Genomic DNA, 24,302 nt, shown 5'->3' with positions numbered 1-24,302 from the left:
GCTCTGTGTGTCTGAATGAACAGTTGTAAAACTGTGTTTTGCATTTGAAAAATGTATGCATTTTGCACATGTAGCAAATGAATGAGAAAAGAGTTCAAGGATTTTGGTAGATGTGGTCAATGAAGGCATTTTGTGTGAAAGCAGTGAGGAATAATTTGGTCCACATACACATCTGCTTTGCTGACTGAGTGAGGAGTTTGGGCCAGTGCATGTTAGCTCCCAAATAGTGGCATCCTCCATTGCTTTTCTTTACCTCATTCTCTGATATGTCTCAAAAGTATTAGCTACACCAATAATTTATTTTCATATGATTAATTAAAAAGACTATGCAGGAATAGGGCGCGGAGAGTTGATGATTAACTGTTGCATGTTAAAATTCTACCTCATATTATAACTGATACAAACTGTGCATCTCGGCTGCAAATGCAGTTCAGTTGTTCTGGTTGGCTTTTTTTTTTTTATAAAAAGAAGCGTTAAATTAAGAGACCGTCGATCCTGAATTATCAGTCCCACTTAAACCAACAGTCAGTCTCTGTCTAGACTACAAGGGTCATTTCTCACTCATTTTCACTACCAGACCTGCAGCCCTGTGCCAGTAGTTCTTGGCCAGAAGAGTTATTAAGGGCATTTAACCATATAACCAAGAAAACCATCCAAAAATCAACATTTATAATGACTCCAAAGGCAAGTGGTTTGGAGTAACGCAGGTGATGACGTAGCACTTCTCCTGCCATCTTTATGATTACAGGGTGTGAGAGAGATGGAGAAGCCACGGGCGACAGGCAGCTACGCAACACAAGTAAAGGCATCCAGCATCCCTCTAATTAAAGCTAATAGTCAGTAATTACCAGGACTCAGTCAAGTGATGGTTAATAACCACATAGCTTCTAATAATAACATCAACAACAACAACAGACAGGCATCCCTGCTAGGGCACACACGGTGGCTTTAGAACCCATATTCTTTGACATGCTTCAGGTTGTCAGGAGAGATTCTGGACATATTTGACCCCCCTTTGGGCACTTTTTCACAGCTGGGCTCTTAAACACAATAATGTGATGTGCTGGCTTAAGGCTTAAGTCAAACTATTGTTTTTAATCTTTCCATATAGATGTCCAACAAAATCATTATATTGGGTGATTTAAGAAAGTAAGCATTAAAGGAATTGTTCTCTTCTTTTTAACCATGTTGAAATATGTATGATGTTGCAAACTTATTTAAACATATTAAAAAGTATGCAATCTAATTTAAAAGTGTTATTATAAAAGTTAATGTAGAAAACCTTTTACTTTTTCAGTATTTAGGTCAGTGTCATTCGGGCTTTAGACAAAACAACAAAGCACTGAGATACAAAAATGTAGTCATCCATCAGACATCAGGAGGATGGAGTAGATGGTAAACTCACTTAAGTTTGGTTTAGATTCATTCAATGGGCTGAGATAAATCTTGTTTATAGCAAGACTACGCCTGGTCACAGAGTTGGGTTATTATGGGACAAGAACAGAGAAAGATAAGCACAACCTAATTTATGACAACTAGGAATATTTTTCAGAGTGAAAAGTTTAGATTAAAATTTGTGAGCAAGCTTTCTTAGTCTGCTCTTGTCTTGAGAAGATATCTTTTGCAAATGTACTCATTTAAAATGAAAACACTTTAAAACCACTACATATACTCTGGCACTTTCCAGTGAAGAAGCATCAGCTCCATAAAGCGGACGCTAGAAGGGAAGGTACTGACACCAGCCTAACCTCTGGGACACCCTGGCGCTCAACGGTGAGACGCGCGGAACCAGACGGAACCCAACACCCAAATGTCCCCACTACTTCCCAACAACCCACACTGTCATTGGAACTCACCCGACTTTCTCTACAAAATGACTCTGGTAAAGCAAACAAAACCAGTCTGAAGACTAGTATCCTACCGTGGTTTGCGCTTGTTATGACCGGGTCGGATCTGCCGCACGCGGCGCTTCGTTACCATCAACTGATGAAGTCAAGACGCCTCCGGTTTTGGTTAAAACATCAGCAAGGCAGTAAAAACAATACACCCCGAGAAGGCAGAAACCAGTCTCAGGGAGAGTGGCCCGTGTATCACGGGACGGTGTCCTGCCAGAGTGACAAACAACCACACAGACTCACAGCAGCCCCGGTGCTCTGCTCTCTGGAGGCAAGCAGGCAGGGGACGGTGGGCTGGGACTGCACCGAGGAGCACTGATAGGACGGTCACACTGTCCGCTTTAACCCGCTCACTGCCACGCTGCTCGTACGCACCAGCGTACCCCGCATGTTATCATCACTTTAGGCTTGTTTGTTCTTTTTGTTCTTCAAAATGAGTACCCGAGGCCAAAGCAGCGCGAAAAAACACTACAGCAAGAAAGAAGGAAATGTCTGACTGCTGGCATCTGGACGTAGTTTTAGGTAGAAGACGCTTCACCTCTCACCCAAGACTATTTATCCCACTGGGCGGCGTTTCAGTCCCTGGTGGCCAACAATGTCCTCTAACAGCTGAGTCGTCAGGGTCTGGTATGGTGAGAGACGTTATCTGTCTTTGCATGTGAGGGTTCAGAGACAGGTAACGACTTTCACCTCTCTCTTGGACGAGAGGTGAAACGTCTTCTACCTAAAACTACGTCCAGGCGCCTTCTTCCAAGCTTTTTTTCAGCATGCTACAACCTGGATGACTGGGAATTTGCACCGACATGAAATATGTGACTAATAACAATTAAACCAAAAGATATGAGGATACAACAGAAAAGGAAACAGCAATAAAAGTGAACCATAATTCACTACAAACACTACATTCACTGTTAAATGGCATTGTTTTCCAAAACATATAATTTACAGATGTGACTATTATGTTGTCATATGTGCAGGAACTGATGAAAAAGGCTCCACCAAGTTGCAGAACCCATCCTTAGACTCCAATACAGGGGTGGATTTGGAAAATTTTGGATGGTGTGGCCAAGCTGGGGAACAGAGGGGTGGCACGTTGGAAATACATCTAAAAGGTAAAGCAAGCCCTTAGTTCTATGCAATAATAAACCATAAAGGATTAAAAACCAAAGTGTTTATTCTGCATAAAAACGAAACACACATTGCTTTCTTTAGCTAACTTTGTCTGAGCTTCTAATTTACTCCTGGCCGGGGACATCGCAGCTGCACAGGGGAATGATGCCAAGTTCTCCACAACAACGCAGTCAGAGAAATGAATGCAAATACCAGGCTGCATGCATGATATAAGATAAAACTAATTTGACCAATATCGATTATACAACACCAGAAAACCGTTATTTGTATTTACATTTTGACTCTGGCAGGGGGCCCTGTCTCTGTCCATGCTCCAATAGTCACCTTTTAAGTTCAACTAATTTCATCTGCACTGTTCATGTTCATTTAACAAAAACAGGCCACATTACAGATATGCCTACACTCGGACAGTAATTGACTAATGAGGGTCAATACATCAACTTTAAAACTTATTTCACCTGAATAAGATATTTTACTTTAAGCTCTCCCGGTTTAACATACCGACTTGAAAAGCAGTGTTCTGGATGAAACTTTTTGTTTGGTCAGTCCACACCCAAATACAGGATACTGTAGCTGTCTCATGAGGACATCCTTTTATGAGACAGTCATCAAACAATAAAACAGGGATTAAGCTGTAGTTAATATAGTTAAGGTGCAACATTAATTATTAACTTTATAAGTGATAAGACTGCAGTAAGTTTAATATGCTAAGCCTGCTACAGATACAGTAAACAGCCTTTAATTATCTAAAATGCTACCATATAATTCCTTAATAGGGCCACACCTGTTCTTAACACATCAGTTTACTTAAATTATAGATTACTGCTCTTCTAGGTTTAGTTTAATAAGTACTTTTAAATGTACTTTCGTCTTTCTCTCCTTACCCAAGGCAACAAATGCTCTGGGTAAATGTGGTTTCATTCAAACCTCAGAGGGGGAGGAACTGTCCAAGTCAATAAATACTCAGCTTAATATTCATTTTAGAATATACAACTACCTCCCTTATCCAGGTTAAAGACATAGCTCATTTTAAACTTGCGAAATATCCTTAACAGCTGTTTTTTTTTAAGATTTTCAAGACATTCAACCTGCTGTCTGAACACACAAATAAGGCCCCTGGTTAAAAAGCTCAGATCCAATTCTGTGTTTTCTAGTTAGGTGCCTGAAAAAGTTGTCTTCAAACAGGGATTCAAGTCACAAATGTGGTCTGATAAGTCTATTAATTTTATATCCATTGCTTCCATTCCACTATGAAACAAGATCATTTACTATATGTGGAAGACAAAGTCTGGCACATATGTCTGTAAAGCCAGGAATGACCCACAATACAATGCCTGATTTTATTTAGACCAAATGTATCTTACACAAATTCTAAGCCCGGGCTGGACACAATGCAGCAATCAAATGGAAACAATCCCAGTATGTCATTTTAGTCTTTCAGTTTCATCAGTGGTTGTTCAAAGAAATCTGTCATCTTTAAACAGTGGAGACTCTTCTAGAAATGGATTTTGTTCACAAACAACTGATTCTTCTCAGCAGGGGAGGAGGTTTATCACAGGGAATGCTGGGAAGGCAGAGGGCCATACCTGGCTTTAATTTCAGCTGTCCACCAGCATTAGGACACAGCTCATATAGTGAGCTGTAATCATCTGCAGTAGTGTGGGGTTCTCATTCACAGCTGGCCTGGAGGCCAGTCAAACCCCCCATTAGTGCTTTGTTGTCTCTAATAATAACAACCTGGTACTATAGAGTTGTGTGTTCACTGTACTGTGCTTCTCTTCTGTCTGATATGTAATTACATTTAGCTCTCATTTTGTTTGTTACATGTTAAGAAACATCTCAGTACTGTTATTGTCAGGTCCCAAACGTACAGTACTTCTTTATAACATGCAGCTGAAGCACACACCTTTTGGTGCAGCAGTGAGTGAGCTGCCCATCACTGATGGAGCTTACGTGGCCGGTCGCTCAAGATGGTGACACCTTCCTCTGAAATAACAACACAAAGATATTTCAGCACCACTGTGCAGCTTCTTACCACCACCAAGATCAACATTAAGTTGATATGTGGTATTAAGCAGCATTAGAAAAACTGGGCTGGGGTTAAGCCAGCCAGGGCTAAGGTCTGCACATGGATCTAAAGAAGGAACCACATCAAAGGCTACACAGCACCAGGAAGGATGGGGGCCCCGGTGAAAGCCTGATGGACTTGGGATGATTGCACGCAACTCATTACAGTGACAGGTTTAGCAACCAAAAAAAGAGAAAGAAGGGGGTGGGTGTACAGTTAATGAAGGAGGGACAGAAGGAAAGGAGTACAAGATGTTTCTAAACCATTTAAGGCTTTGGCAATGGCATGTCAAAACTAATAATTAATGTCTTCAAACTTGCTTTCAAATCATGTTTCCAGGGCTAATTACAAAACTTCAGGGTTAGAATAACATCAATTCCTTTTCATTTCAGATATGTTAACTGAAGGAAATGTGGTACACAGAGCAGATATGCAACCCAAACAGCAAATTGTTGTTTTCTCTCTGTGCCTGAACAAAGACACAAGGGCATAAAACCTCAAACAGCTGCAAAAAAGAAGAAAACAGAAGGGAAGAGACTCTCTACAAAAAGCTTCACACCAAGTTTAAACATGACCCAACTTGTTGTGTGATTTCAAAGCACATTAACTAATGGCCAAGTCTTTAGATGCTGGGTTGTAATGTGCTCTGACTTATACACAGGAAGGCAGCAGGTAATCCTAGAAGCCCTCTGAGCATTGCAGGTACCCCTGTATGTGATAATGTCTGGTTAGCGAAAGAGGGGAGGAGAGAGGGGATGTGAAGGCAAAAGTCAGAAGTGAAAGCGTGGAAAGAAGGGTGGTGTTTGAGTGTATGCAGATAATTGAATGAACAAAGAAGAAAAGGAAAAGGTGCAACTGGACGGTAGCTGATTGGATGACTAACAGACTGAGGGGAAAAAGCAGACAGCCAGTTGCTCACATTGCTCTCTGGCCTCTGTGACGTAGCCCCTTATATTCAGGCTTCTCTATATTTTTGTCCTCCCCAGCTACATACATGAGCAGGCCATATCATTAGGAACACCTCTGAATATAGTGTAGTCCACCTTTAACATTGACCTCAATAATTAACATATAATTGAATTTATACATTTATGATACGTACAGGTACCTAATAAAGTAAAATGTACTGTGGCCTGTGGAGTCACTTTGTTGGCAAATATAAACTGCTCCATAAAAGAGGAATGATTTTAAGAAAGTTATGAGATAAGAGTTGATGGTGCAACTATATCTTTCAAATGAGCTCTATAAACTTACTGTTTGCGACCAGGACAACAAACCCTTTTCCCTCTTCAAATACCAATGAATAAAATTATGTACAATCCTAAGAACAAAATTCCTGGAGGGAAGTAACAGAGAAGCCAAAGAGAAAAGACTAGCAAAGGTATATTCCCACTTATTTTGCTAACTATCCCTTACTGTGACACAAAGCTTCTAGAATCTGATACCTGACAAGTGGATGAATTTGGTGTGAAATTAATTCATCCATTCTCATAAAATAGGTAGTGCTGAAAGTTTGGTAATACAGTGGCTACTTGTAGTTTTAATCACTAACTGGACAGGAACTTAAGACTTGATTTTTTTTCTGCACCAAACCCTCCTGTAGAAGATTTGGTGCAGATTGTGTCCTTTGTGGACAAATTTTCACTCCAAAACAGCAAGGTTATGCAAACCTAAGGACTCCACTGGAATCAACTAAATTTTGTTTGAACTTTGCTTTTGCAAATTCTGGAGTGATCCAGCCCTTATTTTGCTAATCAGGTTTATAATACAGCTAAGATTTCTGATGATAAAGAGTCTTGTCTCTCATAGAAATTACACCTGCTATGCAAAAAAACAGGGTGTATGTACTCAATTATTTTCCTTCTCTCAGTTTTGGAAGGCAGGTGCAGAACAAATGAATGGAGCAGCCACATTATTGTGGTTGTGAAGAGACATGCTACATCCAGATGACCCATCTGTCTCTTATCACTTCCTTTCATACACAACACAGAGATAAAAAGAAAATGACAGAGCGATAGTGGTTGGCTCAAACTATAAGAGACCGGCAGAGCCGTTTAGCTACACTTCTAGTTAACATTCTCGTGAAGTGTTGACTGGCACCTCAAAGGTGTCAATGACATCACATGCACGTTTGACCCACATTGGTTGACAGATGCAAAAACCACAAGCAAATCCAGAATGCTGTCCCTTACGTCAGTCAGCACACAGATTACAGACAGCTCCGACCTGACTGAACCAAAAACATCATTTGGTAGGGGCACAGGAGTAGGTCACAACACTGGAGTCAGGACCAACCCAAGGGGTCACAAGATAAATATGAGCCAAAAGGATGGGACAAAAGAAAATCCCATTCTGCTACATTAGATTATTCCTTTACAAAATTAAATCTTTTTTTTTGTGAATCAATGAATAAATTCACCCTGTCAAGCCTCTAAAATTATTCAAGAAAGATGAATCAGACAAGGAAGAATCAGTCTTTGGTTGAACTGGTCAACACCTACTTATATATGCAACCTGTGATTTAGGGGTCCAGAGTACACATACAGTTAGGTTGGAGAAGCCGGGCCTATAGCACCACAATAACTTAACTAATCAAAAATCTGAGATTTCCAGTGAAAGACAGCACCCTACGCAAACTGTCTTTGGAAAATGCACCCCTGTTGCTGAGGAGGAAAATGTTTTAGTTCCATGCTACTCAAAACCCAGAGTGTTTTATGGTTCTTGGCATACAGTAACTGAGAAAGTTACTAACTTAACTTTGATTAGCCAAACCTAAATATCAGGTTTTCAAATTGCATGTGGAATCAATACATTCCAGCTGCTATTAGTTGTCAGAGGAACACGACAATGTTTAGAAATTGGAAACAGGAGCGTGTTGTTTCACTGTTGTTACTTTAACACATTAAAATATGCACAACACCAGACTCAACCTTCTAAATACAGCTTCATTTTACCCAAGGATTTCACATGGTGTCAGGCTTTGAGGCAGTTCCACTGGGCTTTTGTTGTCCTTCTTCTCCCTCTAACCTTTTTTCAAGTGTCCAAGCAACTTCTCAGTCTGGGAAAGGACACAGGTCAATCAGAACTCCTTTTTCTGTTGTCTTTTAGAGGGACAGGAGGGTGAGGGGGGATGAGACAAGACAAGAAAGTAAAGAAGGTCAAGTGGTGGTATGCAAATGCAGGGCTCTAATCAAATTGAAGAGGAGACAGCAGAAGAAGAGTCCAGCAAATGAAGAGCATCTGCAGACTACAGAGCACAGAGGAAGAAAGGAGAACTTAGTTGGTTTGATCTCAGACACAAACAGGGTGACAGGGAAGTTATGCACAATGGAAAGAAGGAAAGTCGGATGGAGGGAAGGATAAGAGGCTTAAGGACAGACAAGCAGAGCAGATACAGACAGACACTTCACACAAAGCTGTTTAGGAGGAATTTGGTGGACAGATGGAAGACAGCTCCTCTTCAAGGGGACCAAAGTTAGCGTTTGCTCATCAGGAGGAGAACAACCTTTGAGGAGCTACAAAGACACACACAGCCAGCAGCCTTTTTACACAACATCTCCCTCAAACCCCCACTCAACAAACACAATATATTTGGGCTGTCCACCCTTTGGGAAAGGAGCAGGAGTATTTCTACACAACTGTGTGTCCTCGTCTGAAAAATATTTTATTCTTGTGAGAAAATGAAGTGATGCGACAGCAGAATTTCTTCTGCAGATGAAAGAAACATGTCAAACTCATATTTGCACCGCTTGGGTGACTTGCTTGAGCAATGTCATGTCTTTTGTTGACTATTTTTTAAACCTGGGTTTTGCCTTTTAGAATATGTACAAGTTGCCCTAGAATTAACAGCAGCCTCACCACGAATACCTACTGTACAGTGTAGGTTTTGTTCTGTAGTTCAGTAACTTGCTTCATTGCTGTCTTCACTCAACAATTTGCACTCGCATCAAAAAAATAGTAAAAGAATGTGCAAACAATTCAAGCTGACCAATCAGTTTTTACAGTCCCAATGTGGTAGATCTGTTGTATCCATCACTGTTGTATCCACCATACTTGGTTATATTTTTCATGAGGCGCGAGGCGGCTGTAGCCTGCCGCATAGCTTTCATAGTTAAATCAGAACCCCTTTATGCACCTGACAGCCAATTACAGCAAACAATTTTTAAAAGATAATTTTTCCCTTTTATTAATACTGAGGACAGGGACAATGCTGTTTACATGGTCCACATTTTAGCCCCGAAGCCCCTGTGAAGCCCTCATATGACCTCGTTTCTTTTTTCCCTTTCTTCTTGGAAACAAATCTGATTTTTGGCAACTTAAACTATATTTTCAGTCTTACAATCTGAGGGTGCTGTAATTATATCTGAGAAGCCAGAATGGGAAACAGCTTGGAATTTCTGTTTTATAAGTGCTGAACAGAATCAAATTTGCTGCGCTGATCAATGTCAATCAACGAATCCATTAATCAATTAGGTTATTTGCTAGCTGCTATCCCAAAACTACTGAAACAAAATGTATAACTTTGAAAACACTTAGGAGTATAAACATTTTATTTAAAAAAATAATTTAAATGGAATTGAATTAAGACAACATGCAGCAAACAAAGGCCTGAATACTAGAGCACATAATATCTGACAGTAAGAATAAAGCAGAAATGAGCTAACATGGCTATGGAGAAAAACTGTGATAAAACTTCAAAGATCGCATCTGTATGTCAAATTTCTCCAAGGGCCTCTGGGGTGGGGGACGACATGGCTCCCGACGGAAAAAAGAAAAAAAAAAATCATGACACTTTTTGGGCAATTGAAAATGTTGGAGGTGGTGTGAGATCGCATCCTGCCGTCATAAACCTTTTGGCAGCCACCGAGATAGAGGTGGAGACGAAGGAGAAAAGGGAGTGAGGGACAAAACAAAAGCCGGTTTAAGGAAATAAGCTGTGAGAAAGAAGGATGGAAAGAGCATTAGGTTGAGAGGAAGGGAGTGAAGCAAAGGGGGAGATGGAGGGAAAAGTTACAAACACTGATTTCTTTGTTGAAATACAAACTCCAGACTTACTAGAAATACTGAAGCTAAAGTGTCTCTGAAATGTCGCTGGAGTCAGCAGCTGGAATGCAAACAAGAAAAGTCTAGAAACATGTCCTTGAATTCCAGGCCACTTTAAAGCACTTCTTCAATCACAGTCAGCTCTCCAAGGACCACCACATCACAACCTTATGTCAGACCAATGAGCTGAATAGGTTATCTAAACTTAACTTGACAACACATTCATCTGATGCACTGCTTTTCGAACAGTACATGTTGTGTCTGATCCTGAGAATGTCACACAGAGCCGCCACAAAGCACATTCATAACACTGAGTGTTCACCTCAGGCACAACCACCACAAAATATCTCTGGGACTGTCTGAATTCTGACGCTTGAGTTCAAGATGTACAGGCAGAACAAGCTGTATCTGCCTAGTGTTCAAATTCAATAGCATAGTAGCAAATCTGAGCCAGTAATAAATTTGCATATGTGGATCTAAACAGTTAAACTGTTAATGAATTTGGATTTAGCTTCCAACATCGTTTAGCAGCAAAAATCATAACCTGGATAACATCTCAGAACTCAATAAATGTCTTTTAACACTGTACCTTAAGAAATTTTATGTTCACATGTATTGACATTGTCAGAAATGTGTGCATTTAATTATGTGTTTATAACTGAAGTCACATATAAAGGTGTTGCACTGGACTATATCGACTAAGATCAAAAATGGCCAGTTTTCAGCATGATCAGCCTCGACTGGTGACCAGCCGATCACTCTGAGATTTTTGATTCGGTGCCTGTCAGATTTAGAGGCACAACAGTTCACGTTGCACACACAGTGGCACAGGGCAAAAGTGTTGGGTGTGCAGTGCATAGCACCTTGTGTGCACCTGGAATGAGACTCATGCTCGTGTCTATACCGGGTGCATTCACTTGCACACTGGAAGCGCTCGGTGTATAAACAGCGCTCAGAGGAGCTACAGAAACACCTGGAGAAGGAAAACTATGTCCAAATCTCTGACAAATAGTACACAGTGAGGAAGAACTGTGAGCTCAGTAGTAACAGACATTTTCTGTTACCTGTTGCACTTGTTTATATTTGTAGAAGAAGAAGTATTGCACTTAACTTTTAGTTGGAGTTTTGTTTAAAAAAGAAAAGAGTAAGGGAAAGAAGGAAAATGTAAAACTTTAAAACAATGTTTTGATTACAATAAAATGTTTCATTAAATAAAAGTTATTAGATGTCTGTGTATGCTTTTGATTAGTTCTTAGAAACAAATTGGCCAAAATCAGAATCAGCGGGTCAGGTTTGAAAAAACAAACAAACTCAAAAACAGATAAGAAAACTACAATTGGTGCATGTCTGGGGAAAATGGTTGTCTTTAGTTCCAGCATTACAAAGTGCTGCTCAGATTACTTACTGTGACGCAAATGTGATGCGACCACATGCTGTGCTGAATTTGATTCATTCTGACACAGCACATCTCATTATGTGTTCACTAGCTGACTAGTTCACTGCGGTATGAATGATTTGTCCATTACTTTATAAGCTCATTATAAGCAATTTGATAGACTTGCGATATTTTACCAACAAATAATCAGCCATCAGTTTCCAACCATATTCTGTTTTGTTCAAATGTATTTGGCTGGTAAAACAGGAATATTGTGCAATGCACAAGCCTCTGGCAGACAAAAAAAAAAAAAAGGTTTCCTGCCCCACTTGAGTTTGGCACACTGCAATTCGCTGTGTTACCCAGAAAATAATTTGGTATTTATGGCTTTGTCCCTCGTACAGAGTATTGGGCAGCACACTCTGCTGTGAGAACATAGCCCTTTGCACATCACCACAGTGCCTGAAACAAAGATACTGGAGCCAAGGCAAATGGAGTGACTTCATTCTGTCTCTGAAGGACAAGTGAGCTGCTGGAGGGCCCTCTGGGAGTTGACGGGGTACAGAGCTGGGCAGGAGGGAGCCGAATTTGATTCACTGAATAGGATTTCTGGCTCTAGATGCTGGTCTGTGTGCATTTAAGAGATGAAGAGATAAAATGTATTAGGCACACAGTATACTCTGTCGTTAGGCTAAATTGTGTCTCTTTAGCCAATTCTTCCAGGAAGCTGCTGTAGTACTGCTCATGTCAATAGCAGCATTGTTGTTGAACTGGATTAAACTGAAATGAGTGACATCACAAATACTAAAGGAGAGAGGAGGTAATGCAGAGAAGTCATCACTGGGGCCCTGTTAAGAATGTGTATGAGTCATGTATAAATGTGCTATAATGTGGGGTGTGGGTGTGTGTGAGAGAGAGAGAGGGCTGTCAATCTGGGGGCAGTTAGAGCCAAGCTCAGGGCACTTGTGCCCTTCCTACTCCCTGTGGAGAGGTGTGCGCCAGCAAGACGGGAACCAGGGCCTCTGCAGCTGCTCTCCTCTACATACGCAGGCGTACACACACACACACACACACTTGACATTCAAACACAATATCCATTTCAAATCTCTCTCGCAGCCTCTTAATTCCATCTCTCCTTCTGTCCCATGTTCTGCCTTGAGGTGTCTCTCTTCTTTTTACATGGCCTGAGCTAACAAAATGAAAACAAAAAGAGATGCTGTAAAAGATAAAGCAACCTGAATGAACAAAGGACACTGAACATGTGCACTTGACAACATCAAAGTGTTTTTCTTAATGCCTCCTTTCTTTCCCCAGCTACTGGCAGACACCGTTAGAGTGGCTGACAGACTCAGGTTCAGAGCTAAGCCCTCTCCCAGACATTTTAGCATAGTGGCAACAGAGGGTATTGCAACTTTGGCATACATCACATTACACATGCTGGTCCAAAGGAGCACTCTCTGAACACAGTATTCAGTTCTGAGTAACACATCCAAGGTTCTCCCTTACACTCAAAAAGGATCTTAACCTAACAAACCGTCAAATGTTCAGAGATAACAACCAACGTATTTAGACCGCTGTAAACCTTGTATTACTTTTTGTGTTAATCTGACTTTGGATGGAATTATTTTAAAAACAAGTGGCACACCTCACTGCTGTTACTTTCTCTGTCTACACCTTACTCAAGTCAAGAGCATTCTTGTAAAAAGCCAATTACAAACTTGATGACCTGTACACATGGTTAATAAATAGTCAGCTGGGAAGATCAGGTGAGTTCCCTAGCCCAGTTATATAAACCAGGTTTATCATTTACACACTATAGCATTACTAGACAGGCTTGGTGATAGTGTAATATAGATGCCACTTAGTCTAATTATTTTCTAACCACTACATGAAGACAGTTTCCCATTTCCTTATTACTGGCTATCAACCAGCTTGGTAAACATCTTCATCAATATAAACTGTTACTTTTCTGGGTCTTAAGAGGAGTTAAATGAACACCAGATTTTCTTTTATTCATACTGCATAACTATATATCACAGAGAAAAGCTAACAATTTAGTTAAACAAAAATGTTAACTATAATTGAGATAAGTAAGCCCTGTGATAAATAAAGGTACTTTTGTGTCTTTATTGATATAAAACATATTTCAGAGCAAAACTTAGGCACTGCAATCAAAATTAATTTCTTTGTAACCAAAAGCGTGGGTATATTGGTGAAGACACTGAAACCACACCCAATCATGGAAATGGGACACCGGTTTTCATCACGGATGTATTAAGACATGCTCCGGCATGCATTTCCGGGACGATGGCATAGCTAGCTAGCTAGAAAACTGTAGGCTGCAAGTAGCTGTAATAACTCACAATCACCCAGGAGAACTGGTGCTAATGTGTTAGGGTTCTACCGGAGCATTTTATCAAAGACCACTGAGTGAGAGCAGTGGGTCAGAAAATATGCTTTTAGTGTTTATAGAGCTGCTTCTCCTTTGTGGGTGAGAGCAGGCGGTGCTCAGCTCCTACACACACACACACACACACACACACACACACACACACAGAGGGAGCAGACAGCTGCTGTCGCAGCAGTGGAGATAAGGAGCCAAGGAGGAGTGCAAGAAAACCTGAGGAATAACTGTTTAACTTGTCTAACTCCACAATTCAGAATTACAAAGTTCTCAGTCTTTTCGTGTTTTCAGCAACTATTTTCTGACAAGTATACTGTCTTTGGAAACAAATCACTGATTTTGCTTTATCCCAAATCCAGGCACTATGTGAATGTAAAAATAAGATGGGTGGTATCCAGCCACATTACTAAAATACACTGCAGGGCCTGACTACATACAAGCATGTGATGCATTTAGAATCCAGAAAAAGTTCACTGAATCAGCCCAAAGTAAAGAATAGGAAAGGAAAATACATTTTCAGAGTAGGACTTAACCATCTCTCATTTGGGGTTCATTCATTCATTCATTCATTTTCTACCGCTTAGTCCCTGAACGGGGTCACGGGGGGGGCCGGAGTCAATCCCGGCCGGCAATAGGGTGAAGGCGGGGTACACCCTGGACAGGTCGCCAATCCATCGCAGGGCTTGCACATAGACGAACAACCACACACATGCACTCTTATGGGCAATTTAGAGACACCAATGAACCTAAGCTGCATGTCTTTGGACTGTGGGAGGAAGCCGGAGTACCCGAAGAGAACCCACGCAAGCACGGGGAGAACATGCAAACTCCACACAGAAAGATCCCAGGTGGGGCCCGAACCCAGAACCTTCTCGCTGTGAGGCTTAACCCTCTGAATTCACTTATCTTTTGCATCTAGGTCACAATGTAGTGAAAAGATAGTTATGTGTGCATGCATTTTTCTGTGCAGGAGTGAGTTTGTATGTGTCAGGTCAGGTGTTGAGTGTCTAAGCAAGTACCAGCAGAGCGTAACATAGACCCAGTGGGAACGAAGCAGATCTGACACTAGTGGGCTTCATGATAAATGTGCGCCCTCAACAAATGGACCTTAGAAATAATCCCATATATGCACTACTGCCTCTTTCGCACAACCATGCACACACAGAGTTGGCTAATACAGTGGCCAGAGTGTGAGGTAAATGTGTGTGTACATGTGTGTGAAGGAAAAACACTGAAACGGATATGAAAGAAAATGAGGCATTGGGTTTTTTCTCATTCTTGAACTCTACTGTATGAAATCCTCCTGACCATCAAAGATGCCATCTACAAGGGTAAACAAACTGTGCTGAAGGGTGGCCCTGTCTCTTCCTAATAGCTTGTCTGCTTCATGCTACATCTGACTCCTCTGTGGGCACTGAGCCTCAACGACTAAAAACAAACTCTACATCAAATGGGAAACTGATACAGTACAATAAGAGGCTACAGGTGTCTTTGTGTGTACAGGTGTGTGAGATACTGCTTACATGACCGAGAATGCGTGAAAGCGTACGGGCAGGTACAGGTGTGTGTATATGTCTGTGCGACATAGCTGAGCCTCATCAGTCCATGCTATTAACTGTGGACACATGAGGGCATGTTTGTCTCTGCCGGGCAAGTAGACACATAATTATCGGACCCAGCGTCTGTTAGTGATTTTTTTTCCTTTCATATAGGAGAAAACAAGTTATTATTATGAGACAAATGGCAGGTACAGACTTTTGGCACCAGGAAGTGAGGCAGCAGCACCAGTAATGCTCAAAAAATGAAAATAAGTGGAAAGTTGTCCAGCTTCTTTTTGCCAATGCTGACTTTATTAGCTGTCTGTATATGCCCATAAAGATTTATTTATAAACTGTTCAAAATTGATATAAAAACAGACGAGTTGGGGGAAAAAAATTATACGCCCTGAAAATGAGGCGGGCCCAGACTTGGTCTGGCATTAACCTCAGTCATTAAAAATAAGGAGGAAATTATTAGTGACGGGCTTATGGAATTACATCATCTTTTGGTCAAAAGACTTCTCCTAAAAGGCATAATAATAATGGGAGGGCTAGAGGTATACCAGTGATACCTGGAGTGGATCCAGGTCTGGCTACAGAGTAGTGCTACAACTGTAATGAATGTTTCCATAGACCATAAGCAAAGTTTGCAACACACGTGAGCTCTGGGTGCATAAGTCTGGTTTACCTGTTCTCTAAATCATTTCCATGTTAGGTAAAAGGACCAAATGCAACACCAAGAAGAATCAAATCCAGCAGCTCTGAATTTGGCAGAAGCATCTTCTATGTTTTTGTAAATGTTTTACACACCAAAAACATTATATTCCTTATAAATGCAGATAATCTTCTACATAGGCATCTGTGGGGTAGGATGATTCTCTCAAACAAAAGCACCTGTCGTATGTGCTGAGAGTCTTTCAAGAGATGCCCAGACCTCCCTCTCTCCAGACACTTCCTCCAGCTCCTCCGGGGGAATGCTGAGGCGTTCCCAGGCCAGCCGAGATGCCTCCTGGGCGCCTTCCTAGGGGCCGGGGCCCCACCCTGGAGCCAGGGAGAAAACTTATAAAACCTAAAAAAGGGTTACCTCTCCAACAGTATGATTTAGGTCACCCTGTCTCCTGTTTTTATTATTAGCACTGAACTGTAGAACGTTCTGGTGGTACCTTTTTAACCACAACTTGCAAACTTTACTTTTCAGTGTATAGAACAAACATCAGGTCAAGTAAGTGTCACGGGTGCCTTTTGATGTTATTTGGAATTGTGCCCAATTCAATTTCAAAATGTTGGATGCCTTTTCTTTTTTTAAATCAACGTAGCTTTTCCTGTACAGGAGCAAATCCAGAAGGTTTTGGATGGGATGGCCTGGCTGAGGCACAGACTCAGAGATGGGTGACACATTTGAAATACATGTAAAAAGTAAATTAAACCCCCGGTTCTATGAAAGAATAAACCATATATTATAAAGAATCCAATTGTTTATTCTGTGTAAAAATGAGAGACACACAGTACTTTCTTTAGCTATTTTAGGAGATATGTGCTGTATTTACCTGCATACATTGTTGTTTCATTCATTTTCTACCGCTTAGTCCCTGAGCGGGGTCACGGGGGGGCTGGAGTCTATCCAAGCTGGCAAAAGGGTGAAGGCGGGGTACACCCTGGACAGGTCGCCAATCCATCGCAGGGCTAACACATAGACGAACAACCACACACATGCACTCCTATGGGCAATTTAGAGACACCAATCAACCTAAGCTGCATGTCTTTGGACTGTGGGAGGAAGAACCCACGCAAGCACAGGGAGAACATACAAACTCCACACAGAAAGGTCCCGCGTGGGCCTAACCTCTGCGCCACCGTACTGCACCCACATTGTTGCTTTGTTTGGTTAAAATAATTTAGATCTCACTTTGCTGACTGTGGTCATCCAGAATGCGTAACTATAGCTGACTGTAGCTAACTAGTAGCAGACCTAGAAATCCCGTCGAAGAGAGGAAAAAAATGACTCTGCACAGTGATCTCTCACTTCAGGAGCTAACACTAGCAAGCAGCTGTTGACAGATAACACAAACAATGCAGATGATTGATTTCTGTCTGTCTGTGTTCAAAGTGAACCCTAAAGTGGACGTTTGGATGTAGTTGAAGCATCTGCTACTGTACAGTGCCTATAAAAGGTATTCATTGTCTTGCTGGGGAAAAAAAATCTTCTCCCAAGCTGTAGTTCTCTTGCAGACTGAACAAGATTGTCCTCCAGGACTTTCCTATATTTTGCCACATTCATTTTACCCTGTAAAATGACCATGATTAATTTATAAAATCAATAAAATGGTAAATCATCTATCATTGTCAATATAATTTGGCTTTTTTGACAAAAAACCTCTTTAATGTCAAAGTGACTGAAAACAGGTTTCTACAAAGTATTGTCAATTAAATAAAAATATGTAATGGGAAATAAGTGATTACATAAATATTCACCTCCTTTAAAATGACTGACCTAATTCAATAGAGGTCCAGCCAACTGGTGGTAGTAGTCTCACATTTAGTGAAATGGGGATCACCAGAGTGCAGTAAATGTGTCTCAAGTGAGTAGTTTAAAGACACTGTTGAAGAAAACTCATATTAAATCTCGACTACAGTTCGCCAAAAGGAATGTGGGAGACTCCATGGTCAAGTGGAAGAAAACTCTTTGGTCTCATGAGACCAAAATGGTGCTTTCTGGCCATCAGACAAGATGTTATGTTTGGTGGACACCAAACGCTGCACATCACCACAAACGCACCATCCCCACTGTGAAGCACGGTGGTGGCAGCGTCATGCTATGGGGATGCTTCTATGTAGCCAGCCCTGGAAGGCTTGTAAAGTAGAGTAAATGAATGTGGCAAAATATAGGAAAATCCTGAAGGACAATGTTATTCAGTCTGCAAAAGAACTATGGCTTGGGAGAAGATTTTTTTTCTCAGCAAGACAATGACCCGAAGCATACAGCGAAAGCTACACAGAAATGGTTTAAAGACAACAAGGTGAGTGTTCTGACATGGCAGAGTCAAAGCCCAGACCTCAGTCCAATAGAGAATTTGTGGCTGGACTTGAAAAGGGATGTTCACGCCTGAAAAATGGAGTAAAATTACAATGTCCAGATGTGCAAGCCTGACTGAGACCTATCCACACAGTGCTGTCATAGCAGCCAAAGGTGCATCTACTACATACTGACTTGAAGGGGGTGAATATTTATGCAATCACTTAATTCCCATTATATATTTTTATTTAATTGACATTGGTGCAACAGTGGTGCGGTGGGTAGAGCAGTTGTCTCCCAACCAGAAGGTTGAAGGTTCAAATCTCGGTGCCGGCAGTCCCCCGTTTGACCCCAATGGTTAGAGGTGGTGTCGCAGATGGCTGCCATCGGTTCTGTACCAGAAACAAATTCCTTGTGTGTAACATACTTGGCCAATAAAGGTGATTATCCTGATCCTTTGTTGTCAAAAACAGCCAAATTATATTGACCATGACTGATTTATAAAATCAATATTCAGTGTATTGTCCAAGGGCACTGAGATTCGAACCCTCAACCTTCCGGTGAGATAGCTCAGTGACGCTGTTGTAAACAAACATGGCCGACAGACTTAAATGTTCCAAAATCAACAAAACAAGTGCAAATATAATATTTGAGGGACCATGAAATGGGAACAGCAAGCCCTTTGTTTCATTATTTATCTACACTCAAACATATTAAATTAAGAACTGTGGTTTTTAACAAAAAAAGGACGATTGTGTGGCCTCATCTCGCATGACCAGATTTTGTACCACAATGAGGTGGCATTCAGGTTAGGTTAAGTGCATGGTGCAGCAAAACAGTGATTTGTAAACTGATATTCACTGAATTAAAAAGTTATTATTTAATACAAGTGCTATTTTTTTTTGCTGTACTGTTTTTACTTTGGCTTCTACAGCTTCTACAGCACAGCTCCCCACTTAGGGGCCAGTGCAGTAAAAGGACAAATGAGTGAGGACAGGGTTAATGAATGTCACTGAGCAGTAATAAAATATGTGATGAAAGCCCTACAACCCTTCACCACAGCAGACTGTTTAGTTTTAGGGCATACATAGTTAACTACCACTATTTCTATCACTCAGCTTGTTTGGTATCTGGTCTTACTGTGATATTAAGGGGATCAGAAAAAAGCTAGAGTCTTAGATAATAAGTTGTATCTGTTACACAAAACTGTTTAAATTTGCTTTAATACTGCACTGAGTAAAATAAAATGGTACACCTCTTTTAACCCACTACTTAAACAGATGTTATAAGGGTTTCAAAAGCACTCTACTTTGATAAATAGATTTGGAACTGGACTCAGTTTCAGTAAAATACTGAATCCTATCACTACGGTAACCTAAAGTGTGCACAAGGAGAAGTATAAAACATACAAAAACATCTGAACACATATACTCTCCAACACTCAGAAAAGTGTCTCATAAACCTGGAGTTTTGTGGCAGGCAGCAGGTTGACCTCGGCCAACCCTGCACCCCCTAAGATTTTGCACCATCTTTGACATCTCAGTGTCTCCTTATGGATCTCCACCAAAATTAATCTTACTGTACTTGGCCAATTATGAGCAGCAGGCCAGGAAGCTTCTGTCCTCAATGCCATTTGGTTGCCTTTGAAAAAATTACTATGTATTCTAATTACAGTAACTGTGAAAATAAGAATGTGCGCTTGTGAAATTGCATTAAAAGGTTAACGCATAGCAGCCAAAAGGAATGGAAAAAGCATCCATTTGCTGAAGCGTGACATCACTGCATGTTGGACATATTGCAGAAAGTGTCAGTCCAGCAAAAACCTACAACACTTGTGAAAGAATACTCCTGACTGTACAGAGGGGATTATGCACGACAACATGACCACAATATCTCTTGAATGTACTGGAAACTTTACTTTTATACATTAAACCCATGTGTTGTTTCCTACATCTTGCAGAAATGTAGAATTATACAGACAAACCACAGTTCATACAAACACATCTATGTCGTTTCCCTAAGACTCTAAAGTCAACATAACGGCATCAGAAAGGTCAGCAATTATGCCTAACACTGAAAATGTTTGAAAATACCTGCTAGTAATATTATTATTTAAGGAAGTGTTTCCTTGAATGCATTTTACATGGCATTCTGCACTGAAGACTATCAAGGAACTTCTACTTCATCTCCCAACAGCTGCAATACGTTTGCTTGAACACAGCTGCCAAAACACATGTACAGTGAGTTTCTATTGTAAATCTCTTCAGTTGCAGTCAAAGGCAGACCGTTACGTAGCCCTTTCACACATGAATTATAAAAAAATAAAAATCCAAATTTTTCAAAATTGTCCTAAATTAAAGTGCATTAGAATTTTTTTTAATTCCGTTTTACTTAAGTTAATTAACTGTCCACATATGTGGACACCATGCAACAAAGGAGTAAAAGGGGTTTAAAGCCACATGTGACAATCAGGAATATCCTGTCCTTTTTAATGTTATATTATGTTCTTTATACAAGTTGAATTACTTAAAAAAAACATTTTAGATACAACAGAGAGGAAAAACTCAACCAGTATGATTACTAGATGTATGTGGAAACTTTGCAACAATGTCTCAGAGCTGGACTCTGCCAGCTTGTAATCCTCATCACTGCTGTCACTTCCACTTCCCTCTGGGATATTCTCAATTAATGTGCAGTGAATCTCTGACATACTCTGTCCCTGAAAGTAAAATACAATTTGTCTTTGTATGCATGTGTAAATGTTAAGTTGAAATTTAATGCAGTGCAGTGTTACTCTGTATGATTATTATCAAGTATACAGTGGGTACGGAAAGTATTCAGACCCCCTTAAATTTTTCACTCTTTGTTATATTGCAACCATATGCTAAAATCATTTAAGTTCATTTTTTTCCTCATTAATGTACACACAGCACCCCATATTGACAGAAAAACACAGAATTTTTGACATTTTTGCAGATTTATTAAAAAAGAAAAACTGAAATATCACATGGTCATAAGTATTCAGACCCTTTGCTCAGTATTTAGTAGAAGCACCCTTTTGAGCTAATACAGCCATGAGTCTTTTTGGGAATGATGCAACAAGTTTTCACACCTGCATTTGGGGATCCTCTGCCATTCCTCCTTGCAGATCCTCTCCAGTTCTGTAAGGTTGGATGGTAAACTTTGGTGGACAGCCATTTTCAGGTCTCTCCAGAGATGCTCAATGGGATCTTATTTCTCACCATCTTGGAGTCCTTCAGGTGTTTTTTAGCAAACTCCATGCGGGCTTTCATGTGTCTTGCACTGAGGAGAGGCTTCCTTCGGGCCACTCTGCCCTAAAGCCCCGCCTGGTGGAGGGCTGCAGTGATGGGTGGCTTTCTACAACTTTCTCCCATCTCCCGACTGCATCTCTGGAGTTCAGCCACAGTCATCTTTGGGTTCTTCTGTACCTCTCTCACCGAGGCTCTTCTCCCCCGATAGCTCAGTTTGGCCGGACGGCCAGCTCTAGGAAGGGTTCTGGTTGTCCCAAACGTCTTCCATTTAAGGATTATGGAGGCCACTGTGCTTTTAGGAACCTTAAGTGCAGCAGAAATTTTTTTGTAACCTTGGCCAGATCTGTGCCTTGCCACAATTCTGTCTCTGAGCTCTTCAGGCAGTTCCTTTGACCTCATGATTCTCATTTGCTCTGACATGCACTGTGAGCTGTAGGGTCTTATATAGACAGGTGTGTGGCTTTTCCTAATCACGTCCAATCAGTATAATCAAACACAGCTGGACTCAAATGAAGGTGTAGAACCATCTCTGGGATGATCAGAAGAAATGGACAGCACCTAAGTTAAATATATGAGTGTCACAGCAAAGGGTCTGAATACTTATGACCATGTGATATTTCAGTTTTTCTTTTTTAATAAATCTGCAAAAATGTCCAAAATTCTGTGTTTTTCTGTCAATATGGGGTGCTGTGTGTACATTAATGAGGAAAAAAATGAACTTAAATGATTTTAGCATATGGCTGCAATATAACAAAGAGTGAAAAATTTAAGGGGGTCTGAATACTTTCCGTACCCACTGTATATTTTTTGTCAGTTTTAGTGTAAGCTAATTTAAATCATCTTTGAATAAATACAGTAGATATAATAGCAGGGTACAAGACTTGTAATGTACTCCAGGTCCTCTGCTGCATGACATCCACATATTTGGACAGTTTTTGAGCTTTAAATACTATATTTTACTGTAAATTTAGGTTTACAAAAGACATAACTGTTCACCACAGTTCCCTTCTGGGCTTTGCTCCTCTGGTGTTACTATCAATTCCCTTCTGGGCCCTGCTCATGTATTGAGCCATGTGCCTGCTCATCTTAGCTGCCTGTGCAGAGGCAGGTTATTGGGCGGTAGTTGGATGGTACTGCTCCCTTCTAAGGGTCCTTCAGGATCAGGACTGTCCGGCCTTCAGTTAACCACTCTGTGGGTTCCATCCATTAGTAGCTGGTTCGTTTGTCCTGCCAGGCGCTCATGGAGTGAAGTTAGCTTCTTTAACCAGTAGGCGTGGATCATGGCAGGGCCCGGTGCTGTCCAGCTCTTCATACTCTCTTAAATGTCTGCCATTGTGATGATTACTGGGTCTTGTGCAGGGAGATTGCTGTGGTCTGCTCTTAGGTCCACCAGCCACTGGGCATTGTTGTTGTGTGATGCCTCCTTCTCCTATATGCTCTTCCAGAATTGTTCAGTCTCCAGCCTTGGTGGGTCTGCTCTCATGTTATTACCCTGCCACTGAGTGTACACCTTGGATGGCTCAGTGGAGAACATTCGGTTTATTCCCCTGGCTTCAACTTCTCTGGTGTACCTCTTCAACCGGGTGGCCAGAGCTGTGAGCCTTTTCTTGGCAGTCTCTAAGGCCTCAGGTATGGACAGTGTGTTGTACTCCTTAGGTATCCCTTTCAACAATTCTGATAGCTGGTGTATATAAGCTTGTTGGTCTCAGTGATGGTCATAGTGCTGAATTCACATCCTCTAGTAGACTTTCAGAAGGCACTTCACTTAGTCATGGTAACCAGCCACAGAGGTTCCTGGTGTCCATCTTGCTCATGATATTCAATGTCGGGTCAGCTGCTCTTGAATTAAAGTCATCTGGGCCTGTTATTGGGGCTTGGTACCCAATCTCCGATTGTGGGGGTGATGATGATATCTCCCCCCTGACCCGGCGTCCTGGCTCCCCCTTGCTGGAGCATTCGTGTTGTACCTCATCAATTGCTAGTTGTGATAGCAGCCAATCCCAGCCGGCAATCGGGCAAAGGCAGGGGACACCCTGGACAGGTCACCAATCCATCGCAGGGCTAACACATAGATGAACAACCACACACGCACTCCTATGGGCAATTTAGAGACACCAATCAACCTAAGCTGCATGTCTTTGGACTGCGGGAGGAAGCCGGAGTACCTGGAGAAAACCCACGCAAGCACAGGGAGAACATGCAGACTCCACATAGAAAGGTCCCGGGTGGGTGCCCTAACTCCTTATCAAATCAAATTTTATTTGTATAGCGCCAAATCACAACAAAAGTCATTTCAGGACACTTTACAAAGTAAGGTCTAGACCTTACTGTTATCAATATTATTACATAGGGAAAACTCAACAAATCCCCCTTGAGCAAGCACTTGGCAACAGTGGGGAGGAAAAACTCCCTTTAACGGAAGAAACCTCCGACAGACCCCGGCTCTTGGTGGGCGGCCTTCTGCCTTGACCGGTTGGGGTGAGTGGACAGAGGAGAGACAAAAGAAGAAAAGCAACAAGACACAACAATCAAACACTGATCAGGTCGATGTGGCTGGTGACTG

General features: G+C 41.3%; 1 protein-coding gene across 8 annotated transcripts in view; it reads right to left on the bottom strand.

Annotated features, from left to right (window-relative positions):
- disp1 (dispatched homolog 1 (Drosophila)) overlaps positions 1-24,302 on the bottom strand; it is a 94,456-nt gene that overhangs the window by 30,335 nt on the left and 39,819 nt on the right. The window contains exon 4 of one of the 8 annotated variants that reach the window (XM_020616952.1): positions 8,049-8,195. The exons of 5 other annotated variants lie outside the window; for them this stretch is intronic. The gene's annotated coding sequence lies outside the window, so the exon portion shown is untranslated. Of the gene's footprint in view, positions 1-1,921; positions 2,379-4,932; positions 5,013-8,048; positions 8,196-24,302 lie in introns of those variants that run through there. 2 more of the 8 variants (XM_020616953.1, XM_020616958.1) reach the window with 2 other exon arrangements.

Source organism: Monopterus albus, unplaced genomic scaffold (genome assembly GCF_001952655.1).
Source record: "Monopterus albus unplaced genomic scaffold, M_albus_1.0 scaffold182.1, whole genome shotgun sequence".
Lineage (NCBI taxonomy): Eukaryota > Metazoa > Chordata > Actinopteri > Synbranchiformes > Synbranchidae > Monopterus > Monopterus albus.
The sequence above is the reverse complement of the archived record's forward strand: the minus strand, read 5'-3'. Positions and strand labels throughout refer to the sequence as shown.